Source organism: Plectropomus leopardus, chromosome 4 (genome assembly GCF_026936395.1).
Source record: "Plectropomus leopardus strain MGB_pleo_1.0 chromosome 4, ASM2693639v1, whole genome shotgun sequence".
Taxonomy (NCBI): domain Eukaryota; kingdom Metazoa; phylum Chordata; class Actinopteri; order Perciformes; family Serranidae; genus Plectropomus; species Plectropomus leopardus.
In genome coordinates this window covers 31,379,994-31,400,905 of record NC_142179.1, presented here as the reverse complement: position 1 = coordinate 31,400,905, position 20,912 = coordinate 31,379,994, and the positions used below count along the sequence as shown (strand labels likewise).

The window sequence follows — 20,912 nt, the reverse complement described above, 5'->3', positions numbered from 1 at the left end:
AAGAATGAAAATCTTGGTTACGGTTACTCTCCATTAAGAAGAAAAATTGAAGAGCATTTTTTTTTAAAGTAAGCCTGACTTGAAAGTGTCATGCAAATCTAAAACATACTGAAAATAATGGATTACACACCCAAAAAAGAAAACTATGTGAGACATCTGAGGGTATTCAAAAACACACATTAGTTTGATGGATAGACTGCAAGGAGTTTTCAGTCACTCCAAAGAAATATCACTAGCTTTCACTTCCTTTGATATTCATCATCAACTCTTACTGGAGAACTTTGCTAGTCTCACAGAGTGGTAATTAATTTTGTGACAGCTTATTTAAGAAGTGAATCTCGTCTCATTCATGAGGGAAAATGCTTCTTATAAGGCCAAAAAGACTTTTAAATCCTATTAGTGGAAAATAAGGCAGCTTTCACAATTTATGAAAAGGTTGTTTGATTTTTTTTTTTTTTAGTTGTGTGATTGAAAGAATGGAAAAAAATGGGCAAATTAGCCTCAAATCATATCAGCTTCAAATCACCTTTCTTGTCAGACAAAGTCCGCCTCACTAATTACAAAGAGTTGGGTGTCTGTGGATGTGGTTCATATCTGTCTATCTGTATGTAAATAGTGTGACTATGGTCTTTTTTGGCCACTTGGGGACAGCATAACAAGCTGTAAAAAAAAAACAAAAAAAAAAAACATTGGCATATTACCACCATATAAGGTTGATATGGTTAATATGTTAGAATATTAGCATTTATTGTTGTTTTTTTTTGTCTGACCACCTGATAATTTTAAGTATAAATATCCATGCTCATTTTAAAATCTGTGTTGGGTTCAAAACGTCCTTTACACCTAAAGAAAATATCCAGCTTTTTAGTGGTTAATGCTCTGTTGTTTTCGCCAGGTAGTTGCTAACTCTGTCCGTCTGCTGTTTGGTTGTTAAGGCTAAATTGGAGTTTATACTTCTGTGTTCAATCGATGTTGTACCTTCTTCATAGGCTCTGAGAAGCACCTCCCCAGAAATGTACGTAACTACACGCTGCAGCATTGCAGACTTTTTATTTATTTTTGTCAACTGAAAACCATTTCTCTCATTGGGATCAAAGCTTGTATTTACTTTTATTTGACATATAAGAAACAATAAATTGTAAAGACAATGAGGTCCCCACAATATAACATTGGTGTTTTTGTGTGTGATTGATCTTGGCTTTATATGAGTAAAAGAAAGCCTGCTAGCTGTCTAACGTATGCTATGTAAAATGTCATAGCATTACATAACATTAGCATGTTGTTTTTGTGGTAAAAAAGTTTCTCGAAAAAGTTTTGTCCATTAACCATGCCCCGTAAGCCTTTTGTATTTGTTTAATATTGTTGCCATTAAGCCATGTTTTATTTGTGTTAAGTGTGTTAGTTGAATAAATTAAACTTTAAAGCACCTTAAAGACACTCAGCATAGTGGCAGACAGTGCCAACTAGCACTTTGGAGGTGTACTGCATAGCGTCACAGACACACCACTGCACAAATATAAATGCTTACAATGGCGTAGACCACTTGTGTAGTATATGGTGTAGGTTCTGCGTAGAACCTATGCACAACTATAAGTCTGCCTTTTTAATGAGATGGGAATGCATGCAATCAGCATTCACACCCGCATCAAATAACTCCGTACTTATCACCTCCAGGTCCAATTAGCATTGAGGGAAACACAAGACCCGGCTGAACATGCTACGTTCAGCTCCTTAACTGGCAAGACTCAATGACACACTGCCACTAATTAACATCCGAGTTTGAAAGAGACACTGAATAAGTGAGGGATATACAAAAAGATATCACCACTGTCAAGTTTTCACATACCTCTACCGTCCATGACATTGCATGGACTCACAAAACAACCCTCACACACACACACACACACACACACACACACACACACACACACACACACACACACACACACACACACACACACACACACACACACACACACACACACACACAGACGCTCGTTTACTGCAATGCTGTGTACAGAGCTCTGGTTTTACTGGCAATTGGAAAACAGTCTATAACCAAAAACCAAAACACTAGGCGCATGCACTAATTTTGGCGAGAAAGGTGTTTTAATGTGTTAGCAAACAGTTGCCCTGACAGACATAAGGCAATGTTAACATTTATTTGGAGAAGATGGACCAAAACAGTAACTTGCCGGCAACAGAAAGAAAACAATAAGTTGACAGATAATAAAATACTCAATAAAGATAGAGGTAGCTGCAAATTTAGGTGAAAAATAGCTATGGGTTTGTCACTACAAGTGACCATTTTCACATTGCACAAAACCTAGTCATCTGATCAAAATATTAACTGCTGCCGCATTAATACTACTGATGACAACAAACAGGCCTCTCACCTCACATTATTTAGACTAAGAGGTTACAGCAACCCTATGGCAGGCTGACTGCACTGCAGGTCGTGAGTTATTTTGAAATACGGATATGATGATATGTGTGTCTGCTTGCTTGAGTTTCAAATGCCTCCCATCGCACAAATTTTGTGGGACCTTAACACCACAGATCGGTCTTACTTTCGTCGATCTCAAAACAAACAAACAGAGTGAGAGAGATCTCATTTACGTCTGTGAATTTGAGAAAGGGGATTTTTCATGTGTAGTGTAATCTTTACAGGTTGTAAAGGCTAAGGTTACACACAGCTCTTTTCATCCAACCCATGATGGTTTGCATTAAGAGACCAGTCTGAAAAGATTAGCTTGCATATTTGGATATGGAGATACTATATCAGGCTCAAAGTGTGATTAGAACATTAAGAGTTGAAGAGGGAGTGAGTAGAAATGCTGATGCTAAATTATATTAATGCAGCCACAGCCAGCGCCATGACAGCACTGTGGACATTCAATGATGTGATCTCATATCCTGAGAAGGGGAGCTTGGGCATATGTCCTACAGTATGTCACTTACAAATAAATCAACAAACACAATCCTTCAACAAAGCCCATTACATCATTCACCGTGACAAATGCTCTGGGCTAACTGGGTCCCTGTGGGACATAGCTTCGTCCTCTGCCATGCTATGCCCGCAACACCAAGGGATCAGTTACCACTCAATCCCATCAGCCCCTGCACCCCCCCCCCCCTCATTCTCGCAGTGCCGGCCTCCGATCCTTCCTTTACTCACTGTCATTCATGGTGGCAGCATCTGTTTGAAGTGATTCAGTGATGAAAAGGGGGGATGGGGTGGTGAGGGTGTTTGTGACGGAGTGACACACTGTATTGATATCAGCGTACAGAGGATGAGTAACTCAGTGCTGTGGAATCAATCTAATTATTAACACTGGATATTTTTCAAATAGGCTAAAAGAAATTGAGCGCAGTGTTTTTGAAATATAACACCACTTACTGAAATGTTTGTTTCAGTTGGACATTTTAATCTCACGCAGCTCAGATCAGATATGAATCTAGATTCAACTGCGTTGCCCATGTCTGAAGATTATGACACTGCTGGCCATGACTGTGAATATATTTCAAGTGCCTAAATATGAAGTAAACCATAAGCTAATCCTGCTTCTCACTGGACTTTAACACTTTATTGCAGGTAAGACTAGTTAAAGTGCTCAGATCTCACAAAAAAACAGGTGCCACTTATAAAGATATCACACCAATGTACAGTATACTCAAGCTCATTCATAGTTAAAGCTTACAGCCCCTGCATTGCATTAAGGCAGCGAGATCACAGCATTAACTCTGCCAAGGTTAGCGGTTCGATTACCATGGACGCTGAGACTGCTGACTGCCTCTCTCATCCTTATTAGAGAGCCTTTTTTTCTCCCGGAGCCAGCTCTCCCACTCCTTCACCCCTCAAACACACACGCACACAACACAACCCCAAACGAACGCTCTGAATGATTAAATCAATCCGAGCTCCAGTAATGCTAAGTGTTCTCTCTCTATTCTCCTCCACTCCTGCTCCCTCCTCACCTCCCTCCCTATAGACCTCCAATAGCTGAGGCCTCCTGACCGATCTGCGCGGCTGCCTGGCTCAGAGCTGCACAGTGAACACCCCTCACCCATCCAACAGTACCCACCCGCGGGCCTGCAGCACTATCAAAGAGCTCGGCCGAAATGGAAGATGAGGGTGTCTGTGGGAACTGCTCAATCACTGGGGCTCTGATTTCCACACAGGCACGGAGGAGATGCACATTTGGCTTGTGTAGATCGATCCACATCATTTCATGCCATGGTGGTGCCTGTCGGCTCCCGTGATGCTCTGTGGTAGTGCAGCCGCAGGATGGATTCGGTGAACTTGCTGAAAAGCAGGAGTAATGCAAGCCTAACACCTCGACACAAATAGAGGGCCACACAGCAGCAGCTCTGCCAGGCCCTGACTGAATTCTACTTTGCAGTGGGGATACTAACTGAATAAGAGGATTACAGTGTTTCCTGCAGATATGATGATGACATGTTAGCGCAGACGCCATGGCAACAACAGAGGACATGTGAAGTGGTTACATTTTTGCAGTTTTCAAAGTAGGGCACAAAAAAGCTTAGCTGAGAATTATCAGCCAATGAATTCAGGCTCATTACTGGATTCTAGTGCTGAGTAGGCTTCATTTGTCCTATAGTCTCATATCACGTGTCTGCTTAGCAAAGTTTTATTACTTTGTGTGTGTGTGTGTGTGTGTGTGTGTGTGTGTGTGTGTGTGTGTGTGTGTGTGTGTGTGTGTGTGTGTGTGTGTGTGTGTGTGTGGCATATACATTAGCGCAATACATCTATTTCCACGGCTGAAGGAGCATCGTACACACTGCAGCACTGCCCTCTATGCTGCAAAGCGCCGCAGCAGCCAGAATTGATTTCATCACAGCCACAACATTGGGTGGCACAGAGACCCTCATTTGCAGTGCTCCTCCATGATACACAGATCTCTGTATCTGAGAAATCTACACTTCAAATAGAAGGAGAGACAGGATGAGGGAAAACATACTTTATTAATGAGCCAGCGCCCAAAAAAAGCACTTAAGAGAGGTTCCCAATTAAGTTGTCATAAACTCAAAACGAGTCACTCCCAATCCCGCAAATCCCTTGTAATGGGACAGTATACTGTTACTCGCCACGCTTTTTTTGTTTCTCTTCTAGTCCGAGAAGACTTTTCTGCTGTCGGAGGCAGGAAAGATAACTCGCATCTACCATCGCTCAGTCCCAGCTGGGCAAAGCTCCTGGCTTTCACCCTCCACAGAAGACCGCTGCAGCGCGAGCCCTGCACATCAAAAACTCTCCCACACATAAAGCCCGGCATTGATGAATACGCTGGCATCTCCTCTGCCACATTCATGTTCTGACAGTGTCCCTTTATATTTGCTGCCAGCTCTTAAGTAGGGGAGAAAAACATTTTCCTGTCTTTATTTGACAGCCTCTTCATGAGGCCATCTCGCATGACCTACGCATAAATTATCTGTCACGTTGCTGCTTGGCCAGAACGACAAACATGGAGATTGACGCACAGAATACATATTCTCTTTCTACTAACTGTATATGCAACAATTAAACTTCAACTCATGGCTGTTTTCCCATGTAATGTAAAGGGAAAAGAAATCTGTTGTTTTTAATGTTATTTGCAATCGTATTAAAGTTAAGGTAAATCCCACCCTCAGGCCTCTACATTTACCTTTTTGTTTTGTGCTGGCTATTTCCATCAGCCTTCATTTTTTAAATTTAACTATTCAACTTAAAGGAATAGTTTGAGACATCTAACGTTGAAGTCACATTCCTTTTATAGCCTACATGACACACCCCTTACAAACCACCACCAGTTAAAAACAAACCCATTTGTAGTGACTAAATATGAGGGGAAATGTTGCCAAAATCCACTTTATCAATTCACTGTAATAATTATACACAAAGACGTTGTTTACTTTATATGTAAAGAAATGTAACCTTGACCCTTACCCTAATCCGAACACTTTTATAGCTAGCTAATTACTAATTTAGCATTTTTATTAGGATTTACTCATCTGGACTAAGAAGTGAAGGGGGCTGATCAAAGACTGATCAAGGGCGATGACATATAGCTAGTGGGTGGGTCACATAGTTGCTGCAGCTATACAGATTTGAATAATTTAGCATTTTGGGAAAAAACCTTTAAGTTACAGCCAAGAGAAATGGGGCAAACAGCTAGCCTGGCTCTGTCCAGAGGTTAAAGTAAAAGGTGCAATGACTTCCTGATGCCTTTATGTAAATGTGAAGGACTTACTGTTCCCAGCCAAGAAAAATGCTGCGTTCAAATGGGGTCTGTTAACCGTGCTCAAGAGAACAGTCCTAATGTGGTATTCACAACCTCGTAAGTAAAAGTTCCACTGCAACACCACAGTAGCACGAAACCCCTCATAAAACGCCAACTTTCAGTTTTTACACTTTTACATAGGGCTGGCCAGTATGGAGAAAATCAAATATTGCAATATTTTTGACCAAATAGCTCAATGTCAATATTGTCGCAATACTGTTGGGTTTTTTTCGCAAAATATGAACACAATGAGATTTTTGATGAATAATCATCAGTAATGTGGATATAATGACTAAGTGGGTAAAGGCTAACAGCTAGAACTGTCTGTTAGGTTCAGAAAATTGCATCACTTTACTGTGATGCAGCCTTTCAAACCAGTAAAAGACAACACTTACAATATCACGATGTCCAAAATCAATCTAGTGTCATATCACAGTATTAATATAATGTTGATATATCAGCTAGCATTAAATTTACACATTACACAAACAAAATATAACATGTCTTTTCAAAGGGCAGAGGTTCAATGACTACCTGACATGTTGTTGCCACTGTGAAGTTACCGGGCAACCCAGGAATAAGGAAGTCATTGCGCTCAGAAAAAAAGTCCAGCACGTAACCCTTGGTATAATGATAAGTTGTAATTTTAAAGTTTGTTTTTCTCTGATGCATTAAACAAATGTGCTGTAATAATGTGTGCAAACAGACATGCGAGTAGTGTGAGAGTGGGATTCCTGAAACTGGACTTGAAAGGACACACAGAGGAGAAGCCAGCAGCAGTTTTAGTCTAGAGACAGAGAAAAAATCTTTATGGGTGTAAATGTATGCACCTCATTAGAGATTTAGATACTGAAGTTCTTTCCTCTGCCTGCATTGATGTTTGCTCTCCTGCTGCGCTGGCACTGAGCTAAACCATTTAATTTTCCTGAGCATTCACAGGAGGTTTAATTGAGGTTTGGAAGGTACAAGAGAGTACGTTAATCAATTTGGGGAATTTTACTGAAAAATCATAGAGCAATTACAGCTTTAAGGGAACATTAAGTAGTGAGCAATGTCTTACTTTTAATAAGCTACAAAGACAGCAATTACACAAAGACTCTTGTTTTCTCAGTAATAAACTAAATGTTCATCACTCCATGGAACAGATTATTTATTTATTATTATTTATTAAGTCTTGTTCATGCCAGTCATTTCTATACCAACACATTGTAAAAGCCATTACACTCTTTTGCTGAGGGTTGTTGTGTTTTGGGAAATCCAACTTAAAGGAATGGTTTGACAGTTTAGGAAATACGTAATTTACTTTCTTGAGTTAGATAAGAAGACTGATACCATTCTGAATGAGAGTGGTATCAATCTTCTCATCTAACTCTGGGCAAGAAACCTAATAAATGTATTTCCCAAAACGTTGGACTCATAACTGTTATATGCGCAAGTGCGCAATAACACCTTTAACAAAGACACAGTTTATACAGTATCTATGCTATACTGAACTAGTGATTGCAACAATCACCAAACACAGTGGAGGAAAAATGGGACAAAGTGCATTCAGGCGGGGATGGGGGTGGGCTCTAAGAGGGCAGTAATTGGCTTTGATAGTGTAGTATACCAAGGACAGGTCACCTGAGAATTGACCTTAGCTCTGACATGTCAGAAATGCCAGATGGCAAACCTGTTCTGCTAGACTGCCTTTAACATAAGAGTTTTCTCAATTTACTTGTTCCGCTGAAAATCTTCATTTGAGGGTTTTTTGGCATAAAGATGTCCTGTTCAGTGAAACAGACATCAAGCTGTTCTCTCCAGAGAGTTGGGCCTGCACTCAGTAAAAGTTCAAGAGGACAGGGTTTTCCCACACTGCGTCTCACTCCAGACCATCTACACATGATTCACTTTTTTCTCCTTATCTGGGTCCAAGCAGAAAAGGAAGAGGTCACCAAAATGGACGCACTCCATTCAATAGATTCTATCAATGAAAATCCCAAAATGCAGCTTTGGCAAAGTCCAAAACCCAAAAAGACTGTTTGACCAAGAGTAATTCAAAAATCTACATGAATGAGCCATAAATGGAATCAGGAACCAGGGAAAAACAATGTTAGATCCTCACTATGGGGGCTCACCACCCAAAGGAAAGGCATAAGACTTCAGGGCACTGTTTGCCAGATGGTAGGGGAAGGCAAAGTCCTTGGCGTACTGACCCCAGCTCACAGAAATTCTCACTACAGTCGCTGCAGAGACACAGTTAAGTGTTGTACTATCTCATTAAGTTCCCCCAATCTTTCTTTGTGAAGCAATTACCTTCTAAAGCAAACAAATTACAGCTAGTGTTCAGGTGCCTTATCCCTCCTTGAACCATCTAATGATGTGCCAACTTCATTTCACACTTTCAAGCTCCAGTGCAAACGTCAAATAGGAACAAATGCACAAATGATAGGTGAGAAAGGCTGCAGGCAAATGCATCTATGGAATACGTCAATGAATTCAAAACAGTTCGTTATTTTTAGTCATTGAGATATCATTTGACCCAATGGAAATGGAGGCACCAGTGCAATTGATTTCCCCAATCAGAAGATGCCAGTATATCTACATAAGCTTGTTAGAGCTTTTCCATACAAGGCTCAATTCCAGAAATATATTACATAATTATGAATTATACAAAATTTAAAATGAGTCATAGTCATCACCACTGATTTAATGTTAATTCAATTTACCATGTTACTGCCATGCCAGCGTTGTAAAAATGCAATAATAATTTGCAGGAACAGTTGGAGTTGATGTGTCATCTAACTGTGATTTTAATTGCTAAATCATTTAAGAATTATAGCTGCTTTGAGTCAGGACCAGGCATTTGGAGGAGGAGGAAGAAGGAGGAAGATGAATAAAGGAAGAGAAATAAGAAATACACGAGGGTCCATCAGCAGAACTGCCCAGACTATTATTAAATTCTTACATTTAAAATATCCAAAAAATCAAGAGTCTTTAAACCATACAGCACAATGCCTGAACAGGTAAAAGCACATTTATTCTGGATCAACCAGCGCTTGACCTTTCAACCTTGGACACGAAGAGCAAGTCACGATCTTGTTGAGCTACCTGTCAAGTGAGAAACCATAGAGTGGCTTCACACTATGACGATCACCAGGGTTTCATGTGAAGTTTTGAAACTAGGGTAAAAAATGCTGTTGTCTGAGAACTTGTGTACCTCATCTAGACAACATACATGTGTCTGTAATTTATTTTGTTCCAAAAGTGACAAACTGAAGTTTAATGATGCTCCTTTTTCCCTTGACTGCAGTAGTTTACATGAGGATTAAAGTCAAAAATACAGCTTGTTAAATTCAATTCTGAAATTTAAAACACATCTACCATGACATCAAAACTTTGTCATCTGTTTTAACAAATGTTGGGGATTTATTTCATGAGAATTTGCAGTAGCTGTTTACACTACAATATTTTGATGCACTGTGGGCACAATTTTCAATAATTCAGGATAATCTGAAGGAGATGCAGTGATTGGTGTCAATTGAGCAAAACGTGGGAGGAGAGGTGTGCAATTTTTACAGTTTAAAAAAAAAAAAAAAGAGTGATTCATAATTATTGCAGTTTGAAGCATCTGGACATCTTTGCTTTCTTGGTCAACATTTTGGTAAAATTTGCAAAGTTGCCCGATTCTCTCATGAATTTTCAAAGATTTAAACTTAAGACAGTTCCTAAAGCGCCACCATCAGGATTATTTGCCCACAATGCCAGTTGAGGAAGTTTGACTTATAGGACTGTGACAATGTTTTGTTTATTTTCATGCATGGGAAAGCAGATTTTCTTCTTGGAGTAGGAGTATTAGTAGGAGGAAAAAGAAGAAGTGACTTGCATGAAATGATGCCAATTTATATTACATAGGCCCTCCTTTACAGAGATAGTCAATAATCACCCCGCGAGAAAATGTCATGCTGGAGGCTTTGAGCAGCAAGGGAATGTTGCCTTTCAAAGTCCGACTGTATATGCATCTTCAGTGTGTGGCCTGGGCTGATCCCTGCTCCTGTGTTTACGCTGCGCAAGACAGCTCCAGTGATTACAATTAAGCAGCTCTTATCCCTGGACATAATCAAGTCAGGCCAGAATGCAGAGGGTGGGGTTAATCCTCAAGACCAAAGTCTGGGAGTGGAGGAGGAGGGGGGCTTGGTGTAGTCGGGGTGTAGAGTATGGACAGACAGAGAGATGAGCAGACATACACAGTTCTGTTTGGTCACTCTCTCAAGTAGAAGCCATCAGATTAACAGCATTACCATACACTCTATGAGAATATTCAATAGCAATTAGTTTGTGTCTGGGCTTTACAGCTTTGCAGAGGGAAAATAAAGGTATCAATCCACCGAGGGAGGGTGGAGACAGATTTCTGGAATATTCAGGAGAGGAATTCAATCAGTGCTCAAAGTTAATGCAGCGCCTATGACACAGAGAGGGCGCAAGAAAGGGGAGTGGATTATCAGCAAGTCAGCATGTTACAAAGCTCAGGCCAGCTGATATTCTAATAACAAGGCAGTCCGAGGTCCTGACAATTGGGTAGGGAGAGGATGCCACGTAAATCTGATTTAAAACCAATTTTGACACAAGCGCCATTGTGTGTCTGGCAGCGGAGAGCCGCCTGCACTGACCCCAGCATTTAAGGACACAGCACAGCATCAGACAGAGAAAAAAATGAAACCTGCTGAGAATATGACTCATGACAATGGCAAACGCTACAAAATGAAAATATCTCCACAGCTGGTGTACACAAAGTTGTAATAGAAGTAATGAAGAATTCTTGTTAATGCATGTTTACTGAGGATTAAATTCATAAACATGCATTTTGAATAATGAATTGGTGTTTTTTATTGACCAGACTGAACCAATAATCATATGTAGTGACATTTTGAGGAAAAATCATTGTATGTAATGTATGGCTGGGTAATACAGTGTGAGATCTTTAAAATAATATAGGTGATGTCGATACACATGCCAAGCAGGTAGACGTATTCACTGTTCATTACACTCAGCTACAACTGACAAATCCATCTCTTAACTCTAATGTAATATTAAACAACATGAAAATACATGTAGGCAATATCACAACATTGCACATTGCAACTCCAGTCCTATTGCATACTTTGATAAATATCAACAATGACTCTCATAGCTGCACCCAAACTCACTCAGCAGGAAAATGAATATTTTAGTTTTCAGTTCAAATAATAAGTGAAAAAAAGAAGAAAAAGAAGAAAAGAACAGAGTGCTACAGCACTGAATAGAGTTGAGAAACACAGGAATTCATACACTGCCAAACCTGTGGCCCAAAATCTTATGGCTACATCATTTGTGTCTTAGCTTTTATTGTTACTCTGTTATGATAAAAAATGAGAACTAGAAAAAAAAAGCTATTTTTTAAGGAAAACATAAAGAATATACATCATCATTGTTATTATACTACAGCATGAGCAAGCCTCACCTCAACCAAAGGCATTCAGGACAGTCCAACTGCTGAACTCTCATCTGGGGCTGCACTTCCGTTAGCGTTAGCTGAATTTCTCGTCCCATGACTTTTGTAGCATTAACATAATGTTGTTTGTCAGCTACAAAACCAGCAAAATATTTTTTATTGTGGTGTGTTAAAGAAATACTTTGCACCATAACCTCAATAAATAAAACCTAGTAGTAGGTAGGCTAACATGAAGGTGATGTTAGCATGTTGTAGTAGCTCACATTTATTCCTATAAAACAGAGTGAAACATAACCTATCCTTTAAAAAAAAAAACTGATAACCCTCTTGTGTTGTCAAAATCAGTTTTTGGGTTTGGTGAATTATGTGTGCCTAAACATATATGCATTATACAAAACACAAAAATTAACTTATTTTACGGTATTTCTCTGCTTCTTCTTGCTCAAAATAAGAAGCTAATGCTACTGTAAGTTTGATAATTAACACTATATCAATGTAACAACCAGCTAATCTTTAACAACATATTAGCTGTCCAGCATTTAATGTAAGCATTAAGGTGAACCCTATTTTCCCTTTTCACACCTTGGTCATGTTAAAATACTAATTTTAAAATGTTACAATGCTATGCTACAAAAAAATAATGAAGATAAACTTACATTTATCAAGTATAGGCCTTTCTCACGGCAGACATGTTTACTTGTCCTAGTAGGAAAAGCACAGAGTCACTGATAACACTAACAATGGCTCTGTTGTATTCAAGCGCTCCTGTGAGACAGAAAGTGAGACAGAATACAGAGTATCAGCATCCTACAATCAAAGCAGCTAAGTGGAATCAAGCCATCATTCATTTGATTATTTACACCTGTGTTCCTCCTGTGTTATGTAAAAATGCCGTCTGTGAAAAAGGCCTGTTTCCCCCTCTTATGTGGCTTTCTTATATAGCGGATTATATAGATATGCCTATACCATTTGTTTGACAGAAATTACAGTAGAGTGCCAGTAACTTTTCTCAGTCTGAGCAAAAAATAAGTTCAATTAACCGTAAAACTAGACTTCTTTGCTTTCATACTTTTGTGGAAGGAAAATAAGCAATGCAACTCATGCCTTGGGACTCCACTTTTTTATCAACTGGCCCACCAGATAAAACGACTAACTTTAAAAACTGACATTAAAAACATACAGGTATTTTGCACACATCATTGCAAAATCCCCTGCCAGGACAAAGCCACAGTGTCTTCCTTTTACAAAACTTCTAAATTTAACCCCTTGACAGTGGCAATCGATACAATTCTAATGCAGTTCTGCAGTCACGCTGTTTGGCCAGCACAGACAAAGACATGAGTTATAGCCTTTGCAGGATGGGCAATGTAGAACAGGTGCCAAGACAACGGAACAGTGCCAGGATGGGTGTCCGAGGGAATCGGGATTGGGAAGGCCAGGAAGGTTGGAGGTGCATGTTAATCACTTCAGGAGCAGGAGGCAGAGCACTGCAGGTGTCTGTCCCACAAAGGGCCATTCACCCTGGGTCGGGGACTGGCTCTCCACTGACCACTTGCGATCACAGACCGCTTCAGTCAGCTCACAAAAGCCACAAAACACAGCTCGTGCATGATATAACACAGCAGCAAGGCTCTGAATCACAATCATTTCAGTCTGCATATGCAGCAAATACACAGGAAAACTGTCACTTGAAATAATTCACGTGCACTATGATTTGCTGATAATTATCACTCTATGTGACTTAGTCAAGGAATGCTGCATACATTTTGAACACGATTTCCTCTTTATGCATCAAATATATCATTTCATCAATAACATTTCTAATAATGCTGCTGCTCTGCAATTCCAATGCACACTCAGTAATAAAATGCTACACCAACCATGAAACTATAATGAGGTAGACATAAGGCTATTATGATTAACACAACACTGGCTCTCAATGTAGCGAGTCACTGGTAAGACAGTTATGCTTGCATGCAGAGTGATTTCAATATCATTTCATCTGTGATGTTAGAACTTAAATGCAAATGGTCAAAACCTGTAGCTTACACTATGTGAGGGTAAGTGCAGAGAGAGTGGACTTGACTGACATCTTCCTTGTGGTTTTGTTATACTTATTAGGGTGGGTCTTGAACTAAAATGAGAAATTAGACTTCCAGAAACAGGCAAACAATATGGCATGTGTTAACAGGAAAAGCACAGATGTAATCAATAACATCAACAAACGCTGCACTAATTTTAATTATACCTGCCCGGGGTCTAAGTATTAAATATGTTGACTCACTGACACACACACAGTACTACTGATAAACTTCAATGGAACAGAGGCATCATGAAAGCTCCTGACAGTACTACATGAAACAGATAATCTAAGGAAAAACATTTTCCTCTTCTTCTAATGGCATAATCACACGTGAACAAAAACAACCAATCAGAGCCCAAAATTCCTAACACAGTGTCACTCACTGCTCATGCACAGCAGTGCACATGGCAAAGACAAGTAAACAAAAAAGACAGACAATGAGAAGCTTTCACTTTCACAGAAGATGACCGTCGTGTTTACTTTGACAGTCTTTACCATGCTTGCAGATGACATTAGCAGCACTAAGAGGAGGCGAACATGATTTTTTTTTTCACAGATATCTGTCTTATGTTCTACCGTTGGGATACAGCGATAGATTCAGCAAATATGACAAAAAGGTTTTAAATGACTTGCTGCCGCTTTAATGGTATGTAAATTTCACCTGTGCATTTCTGCCCGTAATGAGTCAAAAAATATCCTTTGAGTTTTAGGAGAGTTAGTAGGTAAATAAAAACAGACAGAATTAATTTTGTCTTTTTCAAATGGGAAAGTAGCACAAAACAGGATAAGCTAATTAAATTAATTTAATTACATTTTTATGTAAATGTGAGTCTGGATCTCCAAATGCAATATTTTGTTGTTAGTTGTTTTTGTGATATAAATCACTTAATCCCTGTTTTTGTATAACTGCAAACTGCAAGACAGTAGTGCTTTAAAACCCTTTAATTTATGGAGGAAAGTCCTCCATCCATTAAAAAAAAAAAAAGAAAGAAAAAGACAAAATACACAAGTGCAATTAATAGGGCTCCAGTCGGGAGACCAGTCCCCTGTTGCTTCTGTTGGTGAGCTTTGTGGTGTGATTAAAATGGCTGGCTTGGTCAACTAAAAAATGCTTGGGTGAAAAAAAAATCTAATAAAACAGGAGTTGGGAGGATATTTCATTGGGTTATGTATTTACTTCCCTGCCATGGCAAATTAGCACTTGATCCCTCTCAAGTGTCAGCCAGCTTTGTTGTTCAGACAGTTTGAAAAAAAAAGTTTAATTAAAACAATGTGATGATGTGAGGAAATGTTTTGTTCATTTAAGCATTTTACTGGGTGCATCTTTCATTTAAAGGTCACAATAAATGCTTGAATTGTCACTCAATCTGTCTCATTGCCTTGAAGATGAAGCCTCAACAGACTAAATCTTTGAGTACTCATTGTCTGGATAAACTCAATCCATGGATGTTTTTGCCCTAAAATACAGATGGTCTATTGCAATGCTTTGCAACTGTTATTGCACTGTGTTGCAGAGCCAATTAATGCACAGAGACTTTTATTTCTACTGTTTACTACTCTCATTTTTCAAATGCCATGAGGACTACTGGTGTAAATAACAATAAAAAATATTGGTTACTGGCTGTTTTGACAGAAACATTTTTATCAGCCTACAGAAACATGGGACTGCGAACAATGCAAGACCTTTATACCCCTTATTACATAAAACAACATCCTTGTTCACTCTTTTTCTTGCCAACTTGGTTCACATGTCCCTCTGATACAGCCAAGGAAACATTTACAAAGGCGTAAGAACATAGGGGAGTCAGTATCTGCATGCTGCAGATACTGCAGGTATTCATATATCTTGTTATCTTGTTCCTGTACCATGAGGCCATCACACAGAACTACAACACCTGTGGCGGCAGCAGGCAACTCCTCCGTCTCTCCCATTAGCAGAATGATTCATTTTAAAAAGAGCTGAGTGAGAATAAGAAACACGCACTTCATTATCTCTCAATAACATGAATACAATTGTTTTTGTAACGACTACATAAAAGTGCATAAAGTAGATTTTCGACTGACACATTGCTGAAGGAGGTATGGTAAAACAGGTGGCTTAGTAGCATCTCAGCCATAATCTTGCTCTATGACTATTCATTTAAGAATAGCAAGACAACTCAGACATGATTATTGATCTGGGATCCAGTTGTGACACACCTGTCCAATGTATATCCCCTTTGCCCAATGCATGTAAGAAAATACTCCAGCTCCCCACAGTCCTGAACAATATAAGCAATACAGAAAACAGATGGGGTGAATGACTGTTTTTCAGACCAGGGAATCACATTCTGTGCTATGGCGAGTATGTTCCTGCAGACTTGAGACAAAGCTGACAGTAACCAGTGTCTACATTTATGTCCAAATTCTCAACATGCTGCAGGCTCAAAGTTAAGAATACAACATCTCCTTCAGGCATCATACTTCCTAATAAATTAGTGTGTCATAGCATGAAATGCTCTTGATATTAAACCTGACCTTATGTCTTGTCAAGTCCATTAAAAAAAACACATTTCAACCTTTTAGATTGGCAAGTGGCGATACATGAATTAGTCCCATAAAACAAAGTCTATTCCAAAGAGACTATCCAATCTAGGCTCAGATTACTGGGTAAAAAAAGCTATACATATTAAATTCTCCAGAACAAAAATAACTTCCACAATAACAGCAGTTATGTGCTTGCCACAATCAGCATCTGTTTGGTTGGTCATTAATTGGCTTAACTGGTGATTGGTGGTGAATTTTAACAACTGTGCTGTTTTTGGCCTCGGGAGAAACAGAATACATAATAGAGGACAAGACAAAGTTGTTACATTTTGTCAGCATAAGGGAAAGCATGTGATAACTTTCCCAGGAAACAAATAAAATAGGATTTTTTAACATTAGCATTCACGGGGAGGCCTCTTGTTTTCCCCTGGTTACTGAGCATTTGTCGGTTTTCAGCGCAGTCACAGGTGGTGTGGAAATTCTGGTCCTGTCCAGAGACTGCTCTGTGTTTGAGTTGCAAATATTTTGTGTTCCAAATGAGCTACTTCCTGATTGCCAATGAGGCCAAAATGTATTCTGTGAGAGTGGAGGTGTGGGGACATAGAGGTATCTGAGGAGACCTTTGCAAATATGACTGATATGAACTCATTCACACCTATGCCTAACCAGCTGATGCAGGTAAGTATTGAATCTGTAATAACCATAGCTTCATTTGGAATACATTGGTTCATGCTGCACTGTGTAGTACAGTACTGTACACTGAGTTGTTTGCATACTGTATTTACAAGTAATATGTATGAATTAAACAACATTTAATCTTTCAATAAGCTCCTGATGTAATTTGGCAATGGACAAAAACCATCCAGGGAAATTAAATAATTAGAACCAATGAAGGAATGTGACTTCACTATTGCACTGTGATTCTCACTCTGTCTGACAACAGCCTCGTTATCAGAAGAAAATGTGGGCACTGTACATTTATGCAAACCATATACCTATAATATCAACATTTCTAAAGTGACGTAGCTCTGATTATATGTATAAGAACTGACTTTGTCAAGAGAAGGTGAAACAGCTGCCAAGCTGTTTGAGGCCAACCAAACAACCAAACTGGTGCCATTTCTTGCAACGATTGTGCCCCCAAAAGCAGGTATCTTTTAACAAGATATAGGTGGCATTTCCAGCAGCACTTATGCCACCAAAAGTTGGTGTTTGGTAGTGGGACATCGGTGCCGTTTCCAGCCATAATTGTGAAACCAACAGCAGGCATGTTTTAGTGAGACATCAGCAGCATGTCCAGCAGCAATTGCACCACCCAAAGATGGTGTCTTTTAGCAAGACAGAGGCTGCATTTCCAGCAGCAACAGTGCCACCAAAAGTGGCAATTGACAGCTTGGCACCAGTGGCATTTCAAACCAAGATTGTGCCACAAAAGTGGTTGTTTTGAAGTAAAGACATCAATGGCATTTTTCGTAGCGATTGTGCCACCAAAAGTGGGAGCTTTCTAGCAAGATATAAGTGGCTATAATTGTGCCACCAAAACCAGGTATTTTAAGCCAAAACATGATCTTATCCTAACGACAGTCAAGTGTTTTTTGCACATGAAGATTAAACCACATTAACCACAGCATTGTTAAAACATATAGAAATGTAAAATTTCAAAATATTCGCTAAGAACATACAAAAATGTACATATCCTTGGTTTGCAGGAACGTACAATGTCAACATTTATTTTTGGCAGTAGGGTTGCAGACATTATTTGAAGAACCTAAATTGCCTTCATTCTCAGGTTTAGATGTGATTGCAGCAAAGCTCTTTGGGAAACTCTGGATTCTCTCTGAGGCCCCTCTCACCCCTTAAAGGTAGAAAATGTTTAGTCCGCTCCTGCACTAGGATTTCTTTCTATACACAGCTAGAGCCAAGTGAGTCACTGATTATGCTGCTGGAGCACCAGCGTGGACTGTCATGTTTTTTTCCCAAGAAGGGGAAATTGGGGTTTCAAGAAAAAAAAGAAAGTAAAGGGAAACGAAGCACACTGAATTTGTAAAAAAAAAAAAAAATAATAATAATAATAATAAAATAAAATTCAAAAGGTGGGTGGGGGGCCAATGATACTGCTTAGGCATATGGCCCAGAATTCAGTGTTGCGCCCCTGTCCTTCTGTCCTTAAATGAGTTGGCCAGCGAAATCTGGAGCACCTGGCCTCAGTGCTCACAAGTCATCAGTGAGGATCTGTCTCTTTTCCTGCACCTGCAACCCCTTTCTCTGGTTTTGCTCAGCTTGTTGTTCCAAACTTCACAACACCCAACAAAACACATTCCATAACACACACAGTTATGTTAAACCACTGACTAACACACCTTGTATATTCAGTTTAATGTTAGAAATAATCAAACAGTTGCCATTGTGTGTCTACTTTCCTTATCGGCTCTACAGGGGGATGACGTACCATGATAACATTACCATGGAAGTCCACCATCTTACCTGTATGGCAACTCGATGCAGACCTGCTTATTTACTAGTAAACAGTGAACACTAATATATGGACCAACATTATTGGGTTTTTTAAATCTGCAACCCATGCCAAGTCCCTTTTAATCCACTGAAACCTGAGCAAATTAGCTGGATTTCTTTCAATAACACAAGAAGAAGTTACATGTTCCATGTCACAAGAAAATTACCTATAATTTGGCAAAAAGAAAAAAAGGTAAATAAAACTAAAATAATTAGCATTATTATAATTAATATATTCTTCTTGATAATTTCATTTTTCATTATAATAAACTTTTACTATCATTAGTAAATAACTGATCATTCATCTCTCTCTAAAAAAAAATTCAGCTCATTTTCTTATCATCTTTTCCTAATTTCTTAAAATTTTGGAACATCCTACTCTCTTTTAAAAAACTAATTTTCGGGTCATTTTCTTGTCATCTTTTCCTTATTTTTCTAGCACTTTGTGGGGCATCTCTTGTAAAGTTGCCTTTTTAGCTATGTTTTAAAAAAGAGGGGGTCTCAAAGGTTTAAATGCATATAAAAAGGCGCCGAAAGAAGCACAAGAAAACTGATGTTGTTTCAGGTTTCTGAGGGTTACTAAATTAAACCCGATTGTAATCAGTATGAGTATGAGTATGAGTTCAGTATTGCAAAGTTTTGTATGGTAGACATTAAAACTCGAGAACAAGTTAAATGCATATTAATTGCACATGCTCCCACTTAATTGCTACAACTGCATCCCACCCCATCTAGAGGCCATTAGTGCTAGCTGGGTGTGAAAAAAGCTGACCATGAGCAATCAAAGTCTACTGAGAACTTCATTTGAGGCTTCTTAATGGCCTGAACTCAAGTCGTTGTTATGAGGCGTTCAGTCATCCTGGCTGTTACTCACATGGGACATGAAGACAGCACTATTAACCCAAAAACATCATCAGTCCAGTCACTGACAGCCGCCCCTTCTCCAAATAAGGCAATTAGAGGAGAAAACCCGGAAGACTCTCCATGGTAACTCACTCACAAACAGGAGGGGCAAAACAATGGACGAATGGGGATGATATGATTGACAGCTCGTTGCGGCTCGCGCTCGCTGCCTTTGACTGCATCCATTAGCGATAAGAGCTCACAACAACACACGAATACACAGAAAATATTAGGTTTAAATGATACAATAAGCTATACAACAAGCTTAAAATCAGTTTCCCACCGCTGTAACACACAAAAACACCGACTATTTCACAAAAGCGTGGTAAATCTTTCCGAACACACCGGGTTCGTGTAACCTAATCAATATAGCATATCTAAGCACCTGCTCGCTCACCCGAAAGGAAGCCCATGTGTTATTTTCTGCTTTTCCAATATCATTTTACATTGTTATTTCATTATTGTTGATATACACACCCTCCACCTGAGTTGTAATAGCATGGCACAGGCTAAAACTTGGCGTTGCAAGATAATCACCACATGGATTTGCGCGAGAAAGCGAGGAGCCGCGTTGATATTACCTCAGTTTCTCCTGTTCATCCTTGTTCTCGAAAGCGAAGAGACTCTCCAGCGTGATGTGCAGTAGTCCGAGCCTCGGCTGAATCTTTTCTGCATGCAACTTGCCGCTGCAGGGATAGCCTACTACTGTTACAACCTCACAAATCTCTCTAATTGTAGCCTAGATGTCAGGTTGCTGCTGCTCGCTCGCACTTCCAGTCACGCGCCACATGCATAAAAACGCAGTAGGCCTATCCTAACTGATTTAAAAGTTACTTCTTGTACTCAAAGCGACTATCGTTAATTATTACTAATTAGGGACTGCGACGTTTTGTATGAAAGGCAGGGCAGCCTCTATCCTCTCATCCACAACAGTGCTGGATGCTGTCGGTCACAGCAAGTGTCTCCGCCCCATCATCTCCCTAATAGTATTGGAGGAAATTTGCGATTGATTTATTTGTTTTTATTTTTATTTCATCTTATTTATTTACAATTTATCTGCAAAATTATAAAGAAATTAATCTTGTTTTCACCTTAAGTTGTTCTTATTTGGAAAGTGTCAATGCTTATAGCCTACTAT

The 20,912-nt window shown here is 39.3% G+C and overlaps 1 protein-coding gene across 6 annotated transcripts in view; it reads right to left on the bottom strand.

Annotated features, from left to right (window-relative positions):
* The window catches only part of arvcfb (ARVCF delta catenin family member b), a 253,471-nt gene extending 232,768 nt beyond the window's left edge, over positions 1-20,703 (bottom strand). For 3 of the 6 annotated variants that reach the window (XM_088077115.1, XM_088077117.1, XM_088077119.1), the window contains exon 1: positions 20,356-20,701. The gene's annotated coding sequence lies outside the window, so the exon portion shown is untranslated. Of the gene's footprint in view, positions 1-20,355 lie in introns of all 6 variants that reach the window. The other 3 variants (XM_088077113.1, XM_088077114.1, XM_088077118.1) reach the window with 3 other exon arrangements.
* Positions 20,704-20,912: the final 209 nt, after the last annotated feature.